This window comes from Periplaneta americana, chromosome 8, assembly GCF_040183065.1.
Source record: "Periplaneta americana isolate PAMFEO1 chromosome 8, P.americana_PAMFEO1_priV1, whole genome shotgun sequence".
NCBI lineage: Eukaryota > Metazoa > Arthropoda > Insecta > Blattodea > Blattidae > Periplaneta > Periplaneta americana.
The window spans coordinates 39222545-39230694 of NC_091124.1; the positions used below are offsets into that span (position 1 = coordinate 39222545).

Genomic DNA, 8150 nt, shown 5'->3' on the forward strand with positions numbered 1-8150 from the left:
TATAAGACTATGTACATATCAGCTGTAGGTGTAAGTCATGTAGGCCTATATAATGTATATAAACAGCTGTAGCAACTCCGCTGTTGCCGGTCCCCAGCCCGGATGAGAGAGGAGGAATGTACACACGATTATATTTACATACTTACTCATTACAGATTAATTAAAACCTGCTACGAAACTATGTTCTCCTCTCAAAACCGGAGTGTCGTGAGATGATGTCTGTATTGAACCCAGTTCTTTTACAGTATAGAGCCGTAAAGTGAAAGAACCAACGTTTTCTGAAAAGAGCCACGTTACCCGAGGGAGGGGCATCCTTGCCATGCCATTACGTTGATGAGTACATGTCATACCGAGCAGTTCGAAAGACAGACTTAGGGGATGTGAGGTTCAAGATAACTTGCAATAACAGTACTGATGGTTACCTTCTCTACTAAACATATTGTGTCATATTCTTAAATCACTGATTAGCACAATGATTGATATATTTTATTGCTCAACCATTTACGTAAATTAATGTTTTATCCTTGATGGAAAGTTACTCAACACGCATTTAACTTACTTACTTATAGCTTTTATAGAATCCGCAGGTTCATTGCTGCCCTCACATAAGCCCACCACAGATCTCTATCCTGAACAAGATTAATCCAGTCCCTACCATCATATCCCATCTCCCTCAAATCCATTTCTATATTATCCTCGGCCTCTCCAAAGGTCTTTCTTTTTCCCTCCAGTCTTCCAACTAGCACTCTACAAGCATTTCTGGATCCGCCCATACGTGCTACATGCACCACTCACCTCAAACATCTGAATTTAATGTTCCTAATTATGTCAGGTGAAGAATACAAAGCATGCAGTTCTGTGTTGTGTAGCTTTCTCCATTCTAACTTTCAGCTTTTTTGAGAGTAAACTGGATGACAAAAACTTCTCAACCGAGTAATAACAGGCATTTCCCATACTTATTCTGTGTTTAATTTCCTCCCGAGTGTATTTATATCTGTTACTGTTGCTCCAAGATTTTTTAATTTTTCCACCTCTTCTAAGGATAAATTTCCAATTTTTATATTTCCATTTCGTACTATGTTCTGGTCACGAGACATTATTATATACTTTGTCTTTTCGGGATTTACTTCCAAACCTATCTCTTTACTTGCTTCAAGTAAAATTCCCGTCTTATCAATAATGATGTGTTGAGATAATATTAAAATGGATTTGAGGTAAATGGGATGATAGAGACTGGATTAATCTTGCTCAGGATAGGGACCAATGGCGGGCTTATGTGAGGGCGGGTTCCTTAAAGGTCATAAGGGATTCGATCCGGTGCTGTGGATTGAACTTCGACGTACACTACTGGTCAAAAGTTTTCGATCAGCTATGAAAACAACTATATACTTTATTTCAATGTACAAACAAATTGGAAAAACTAAATAGACCAACAAAATAAATATTTTCTCTCTCTAGCATTGTGATATGATAGAATATTCAAAACGAAATCCCTGTTTTAAACAGAAATCCATAGTTATGATAGGTGATCGAAAACTTTTGACTGGCAGTGTAGCTCAGTGGTTAGAGTGCTTGGTATGTAGTACCAAAAACCCAGGTTCGATTCCTGGCGCCAATAAGTTTCTCCTCCAATAACAATAAGTAAGTAAGTAATGATGTGTTGAAGTTTCAGGTTTACAGGTTCGGTAGTTTAAGAGTTATTTAAATTTTTAAGAACATATTTTTGCATAGATATTTTCAAAATTCTTCATCTCCTTCAAATTTTAAGAATAATGTCTGCATTTTTTTTACAATGCCATCTATATCTCTCTAGAATGTCTCTATGTTGACACATTTTTTTTTTTGACATTGTAAAAATAGACGGAAAAAAAATTAAACCTATTCATATTCAAATTATAAAATTTACCGAGTGTAAACACACATTTTATTTATTTTTTAATTAAAAATGACAATATTACTTTGTTAAGTATACTTTAAAGAAGATGAGTAAAAATGTCAGCTTCCTAGCATAATATTCGTGGAATCCTTAAAAATATGGATGCAGAGAAGTAACCCCCCCTCCCAAAAAAAAACGAGAAAATGAGTTTAAAAGTTTGTATACATTATAAGCTTAATGAGTGCAGCCTTTTAAATATGACGTAATTGATGACATAACCGTTGTAGTATAGGGTTCTAAAACTTCGTTAAAGTGTAAAGTAGGTATCATTGCTTCATTTCCTTATTAAAAAAATACCCATCCTCTCCCTGTAGCATAAGCGGAACAATATGGAAAAATTCCGTACTGTTTCGAGTAAAACCGTACATCTGGCAAATCTATATTCAATGTCCATACGAAATATAGCCTAGTGCTCAAAAGTAGGTTATGTTAACATTTACTTATTTAACAATGTTAAATCAGTTGTGTGGTTATCCAGCACTCATGGGATTCGTGATAACAGTGATATTTGGCGAGATGAGTCTCGAGGAATCACCATAGGATCAGTTTATGTTCACCTTACATTTGGGCAAAATTTCGGGTGGATAGGGGGGAGGGGGGGACAGCTAGGTAACCAGCTCAACCAAGATTCGAACCCAAATGAAGTCTTCAGTACTGAGTAGTAATCACATAATGTCTTCCTTCCACTAATCATGGTTTATATTTCAAAGGTTCGGAAGTAAAAGATGGTAAGTGCCATTTCAATGACACTGCATCTTATTGAGAAGTGCAATATGGTATCTAATAATCATTTTATAGTGATAAGAATTTTTTGTGACTGCAATGAATTTAAGTTTATTGCATAAAACAGTTTCAGTTTATTATTATTGATTAGGCCTATTATTATTTGTTTTTATAAATTATGTACGGTAAACGTTGATTATATAATGGATCCATTTCGGTTACACCAGAGAAATTTATCTGAGAGTTAAAAAAAAATCCTATCAGTAACTAATAACAATATAAAATTACTGATTAACAATGAAGAATCTAAAATTTATTGCGTGTAACAATATAGGCTACATTTTCATTACATCTTCCTGCTATTACAACCTCACCAAAAAAGAAGAAAAACAAAACAAAAAATATAAAAATAAATCATATACATTTCTTAAATAAATGATATAGAAACAAACACTACGTATTTAATTTGCCGTTTTTAATTTGATACAACTAATTTAAAACAATTACCGGTAATTAAAGATAACAAATTAAATGTTTTATCTACGAGAGATTATCTTTAGAATCCTTTACATATGGCAGATATATTATCTCTTAAGTTGTAGAAGATAAGTTTACCAGTAACTACAGTATAATATTTACAGATATCACAACAATGTATAATTTAAGAATATTACTACCAAGTCACAATTACGCGATTTATACTATTCACTTGTGTTACCGTAGTAAAACATAAATATAATTGTACCTTTTCAAAGAAACAATCACTTTCAACTTGCACATAAAACACACTATCTTCACAGTAACAGATTTAAACTCATAACGTCCTCTTTCTATATTTATCAAGTTTCATCAAACTAGGAATTCATTAAAATGGCAAAGTACAGGAAATAAGTGCATCTTTATTTAGTAACACACGTCCTAGTGGAACTTTGATTCATGTCGCATGTTTCTGATAAGCTTTCTTTATCAAAAACATGAGTCAATACGTGGTCCGACTTTGATAAATCTCTTCAATCTACCACAGATTACATACTCTAGAACATACTGATTTATATTACATAAAATTTATATGATCTCAAGATATGCTTACAGTTAGGGATTTGTCCACATGCATGCATGCTCATACATACAACAGAAAGAAATCGGAAAAACTGTGCCGAAATAAAAATGCAAGTGGTGTTTATTTAACGTGTTTTCAAAATACGATAAATGAGACACCAAAAGATTTGTTGAAAACAGAATTTTGAGTTCTTTCGTAACAAGTTGCCAGATTAATGACTAACTAAAAAGGGGTGTACACAGTGTTCCGAATAATGAGGTCAATCTACATGCGTGGAATAACAATACCCATCCGAAAATAATGTCCAATGGGCACTAATAAGACTAAAGAAAGAACTCTATTAAGAACAGTCCTGTAGGGTACTGGGTAAAGTGAATTAATGATATTCCTAAGGTTGATAGTTCGACATTATCTTTCGCCATAATGTCATTTTATTTTCTAACTTCCTTCACTAATCTTTTACTGTATTTTTTATAGTTTATACATTTTTGTCAGTTGCATTTATTCTTATATTTTATCTTCGTAACACCATGAAAGCATGATATCCTATGAGTGTAGGACTAAAATAAAACAGCTTTATCAAGAGAAGTCCTGTAGCATACTGGATTAGATGCTGGATCAATGCTCCTAAGGTTGATAGTTCGAGACCAGCTCTCGCCATAATGTTATTTTATTTTCTAATTTTATTTTGCTTTCTTTATAGTTTATACATTTTTGTTAGTTCCCTTTAAGCTTAGTCTTAAATTTATTTTTAGTATAATGGATTAGCTGCTGGATTAATGCTCGCAAGGTTGATAGTTCGAGACCAGCTCTCGCCATAATGTTATTTTATTTTGCTTTCTTTATAGTTTATACATTTTTGTTAATTCTCTTTAAGATTAGTCTTAAATTTATTTATAGTATAATGGATTTAGCTGCTGGATTAATGCTCCCAAGATTGATAGTTCAAGACCAGCTCTCGCCATAATGTCATTTTATTTTCTAATTTTATTTTGCTTTCTTTATAGTTTATACATTTTTGTTAGTTCTCTTTAAGATTAGTCTTAAATTTATTTATAGTATAATGGATTTAGCTGCTGGATTAATGCTCCCAAGGTTGATAGTTCAAGACCAGCTCTCGCCATAATGTCATTTTATTTTCTAATTTTCTTCACTTTTCTTTATAGTTTATACATTTTTTGTTAGTTCCCTTTAGTCTTAAATTTATTTTATCATCGTAATATCATAGAAGAATGATATCGTACAAATATATGTCTAAAGTAAGAGGGTCCTATCAGAAGTAGTCCTATAGCATAGTGGATAAAGTGCTAGATTAATTACTCAAGGGTTGAGAGTTCAAGCCCACCCATTGTCATAATGTTACTTTATATTCTAATTTTCTTCATTTTTCTATTGCTACATATTTTATAGTTCCCACATTTTTGTCAGTTCGGACTTTTATTCCTGTATTTATTATAGTAGTATTATGGGAGAGATGATAAATGATAGGAGGAAGAAGAATAAAGTGCATAAGATTTGCTGATATGACATTGTTAACAGAAGAGATGATACTAAAGGATATGTTACTGGAGCTAATGATAGCTGTGAGCAATATGGGATGAAGATAAATGCCAACAAGAAGAGCATGGTTATCGAAAGAAAAATAAAGAAAGTAAACAAGCGAATTCGAAATGAGGCACTAGAACAAAAGTGGTCAGCTTCAAATACTTGGGGTGTAGGCCTACTATAAGCAGTAACGTAAGTTGCTACCATGAAGTCAAAACGAGGATAGCAAAGGCAAAGAAAGCTTATAATATAAAATGGTGCATCTTCTGCGGATCTTTGGAAAAATAACTAAGGAAGAGACTAATGAAGTGTTTTTTGCGGGTGTGGTATTGTATTTTGGGAGGGGGGGGGGGCAAAAACATGGAAATTACGACACTGTGAAGAAAAGCAACTAAAAGGATTTGAAATTTGGATATGGAGAAGAATGGAGCATGTGAAATGGACAGACAGAATAAAAAATGAAGCTCTGCTAGAAAGAGTGGATGAAGAAAGAATGATGATCAGGAAGAGAAGAAGAAATTAGCTAGATCACTAGGTAAGAAGAAACTGCCTACTGAAGGATGCACTGGAAGGAATAGTGAACAGAAGAAAAGTTCGGGACAGAAAAAGATATCAGATGATAGATAACATTAAGACATATGGATTGTATGCAGAAACTAATAGGAAGGCGGAAAATATGGAAGATTGGAAAAAAACTTGCACTTGAGAAGAAATCTATGAATGAAAATGAATCTTAATAGGTATCATGAAAGGATGATAGGCCTATCCTATGAGTAGGCCTACCGTATATACACACTTTAACAGTAGCAATAAAAGACAAGCTTATTCAAATACGAATTTTTACGATGTAAGAAAAGAGAAGTGCAAGTCGTGCAGAGAACTTTTTTTGAACATATGAAGTGAAAATAATATATTATAGAGAGTAAAGAAATACGTGACATTAGAGTATAGGTCTATTTTAATCTCTTGTTTACCAACCTTTTCGTGAACACAGGTATCTAAACTACTTTTCGAAGCCTTATCCTCAATGTGTCCTTCACTTAGCCTGCATGCTTCCTTCGCTTATCACAGAACTAGGCCTAACTGTACTTATAATGTGTTCCGAAAAAAGGTTTTGGAAGTCGACTCTGAGTAGTTTTATCTTTGAAAGAAAAAATGAGAATAGAATAGGCCTATAATTAAAAAATAAGAGAGAAACAGATTAGTTATAAGTGCGGTCGTAATCAACAACCTTATGATTAGTCCACACTAATTGGAGATGGGACCCGATTCGATTATCGAAATTTCGGATTCAGCAGGGCACACGAATACAAGCAGAGAAAGCACGCCTTGTCCCCTCCCTATCCTTCATTGTCCACTGCTTTCTTAAGATTATCTGCTCTTCGTCAGAAGAAGCTGGCAGATAATCATAATAGATAGTATAAAAAAACAAGGACTAATTCATTCACTAGTGATAAAGAAAGTTGTTTCTAAATAACGTAGCTTTAAATTGATTGAATTTCAATTCAGATAATCTTTTTTTTTCTCCTCTCTCTTTTTTTCTGGATTATCTGGAATTTCGGATTAACAGGTTTCGGTGTAACAGGGTTTTGCTGTATTAATAACAATGGGCCTAATAATAATAATAATAATAATAATAATAATAATAATATGTCAGCTTTTAAGAAAAATCTGAAACATAAACATATCAAGATTTAATCACATTCCTGCTGACAATAATTTATTAAATTATTCCTTTAATTTTGTGCAGTCACGACATCTTATTTGAACACTCCCAGATTAAAATAATGGCTGCGCTATTGCCCATAACTTATGAATAAATAGAGCTTTTTAATGTTACATCTTTAGGAGATGGTTGCTAGGAGTTTTCACGGGCGGAAAGAAAAGCAAACGTATTCATCTTGAAGCAGGTCAGCCCTAATCTAAAATTATCCCTGTAAGCAACATCCGCAAACTCCAGACTGAAACATTTGAACATATTCCAAACTCAATATGTGTCACTGCTACCAGTTCCCCTAGTCACTTACTAGGCTAGTAATGCACATTCGACGCCTCGTAAAATAATATAGGAACAAACAATAATGAAGAAGTTGGAATAGTGTACTTAAATTAGTCTGAAACAACCTTCAGTTATACCGGTAGGCCTACTAATTGCTTGAGGCATAATCTGTAAAAACATGATGCTGAGGCCAGTTTCTCTACCGCACCTTAGCTCCACTCCTGCGGTGCTTAAGGCGTTTTGTAACTGATCTGAATACTGTTTCGACCTTACTAGGCATAAAACATTTAAGGCTCTCTTTCTTCCTCTCCCTCTTATGCATTGTTCAGTACTTTTAAATCTCATTATGATAGGCCTAAACAATTCTGAAAGGCATACTGTATGTTATTTACTTTTTGTGAGTTAAACATGAGTAATTAGTACCCATTTCGTTTTTATAACCTAACTAACCGGTATTTAATAAAAATTCTAGTTTAATGAATGACACAGCGTTATTGAAAATATTCTACCTCATCTCTGAAACATTAATGTCAGAGCTTGAATAAATACCTTCCAAAGGTTTTTAAAAATTACCGAGCTGAAACAGCAGATACGCAAAAGCGATGACAAGCACTATTGTAAGCTAAATGTATCAACATTCACACTTAGAACATCAACTTCGCAATGGATTCAATTTCATAATACGAAATAAACACTTCAGTCTCATTTCAAAAGTCGAGCTGTAGTTAATAAACTTCTCAATTTCTCGAACAATACATAGAGTCCACTATTCACTTTATGTATACACAATGATATATAGAATTTCTACATATATCACGACAGCAATTGCAATAAACTTGTTCTGGAGTAAAGAAACGAATTAATTCTTGCAAAGACGGAAATCGTTT

At 33.4% G+C, this 8150-nt stretch overlaps 1 protein-coding gene and 1 long non-coding RNA gene across 5 annotated transcripts in view; both read right to left on the reverse strand.

The window, feature by feature from the left end:
• Nucleotides 1-8107, reverse strand: part of LOC138704669 (1-acyl-sn-glycerol-3-phosphate acyltransferase gamma-like) — a 63661-nt gene extending 55554 nt beyond the window's left edge. For 2 of the 4 annotated variants that reach the window (XR_011333389.1, XM_069832791.1), the window contains exon 1: nucleotides 7813-8107. The gene's annotated coding sequence lies outside the window, so the exon portion shown is untranslated. Of the gene's footprint in view, nucleotides 1-3404; nucleotides 3551-7812 lie in introns of those variants that run through there. The other 2 variants (XM_069832792.1, XM_069832793.1) reach the window with 2 other exon arrangements.
• LOC138704671 (uncharacterized) overlaps nucleotides 1-8150 on the reverse strand; it is a 464077-nt gene that overhangs the window by 55554 nt on the left and 400373 nt on the right. The gene's annotated exons all lie outside the window — the stretch shown is intronic.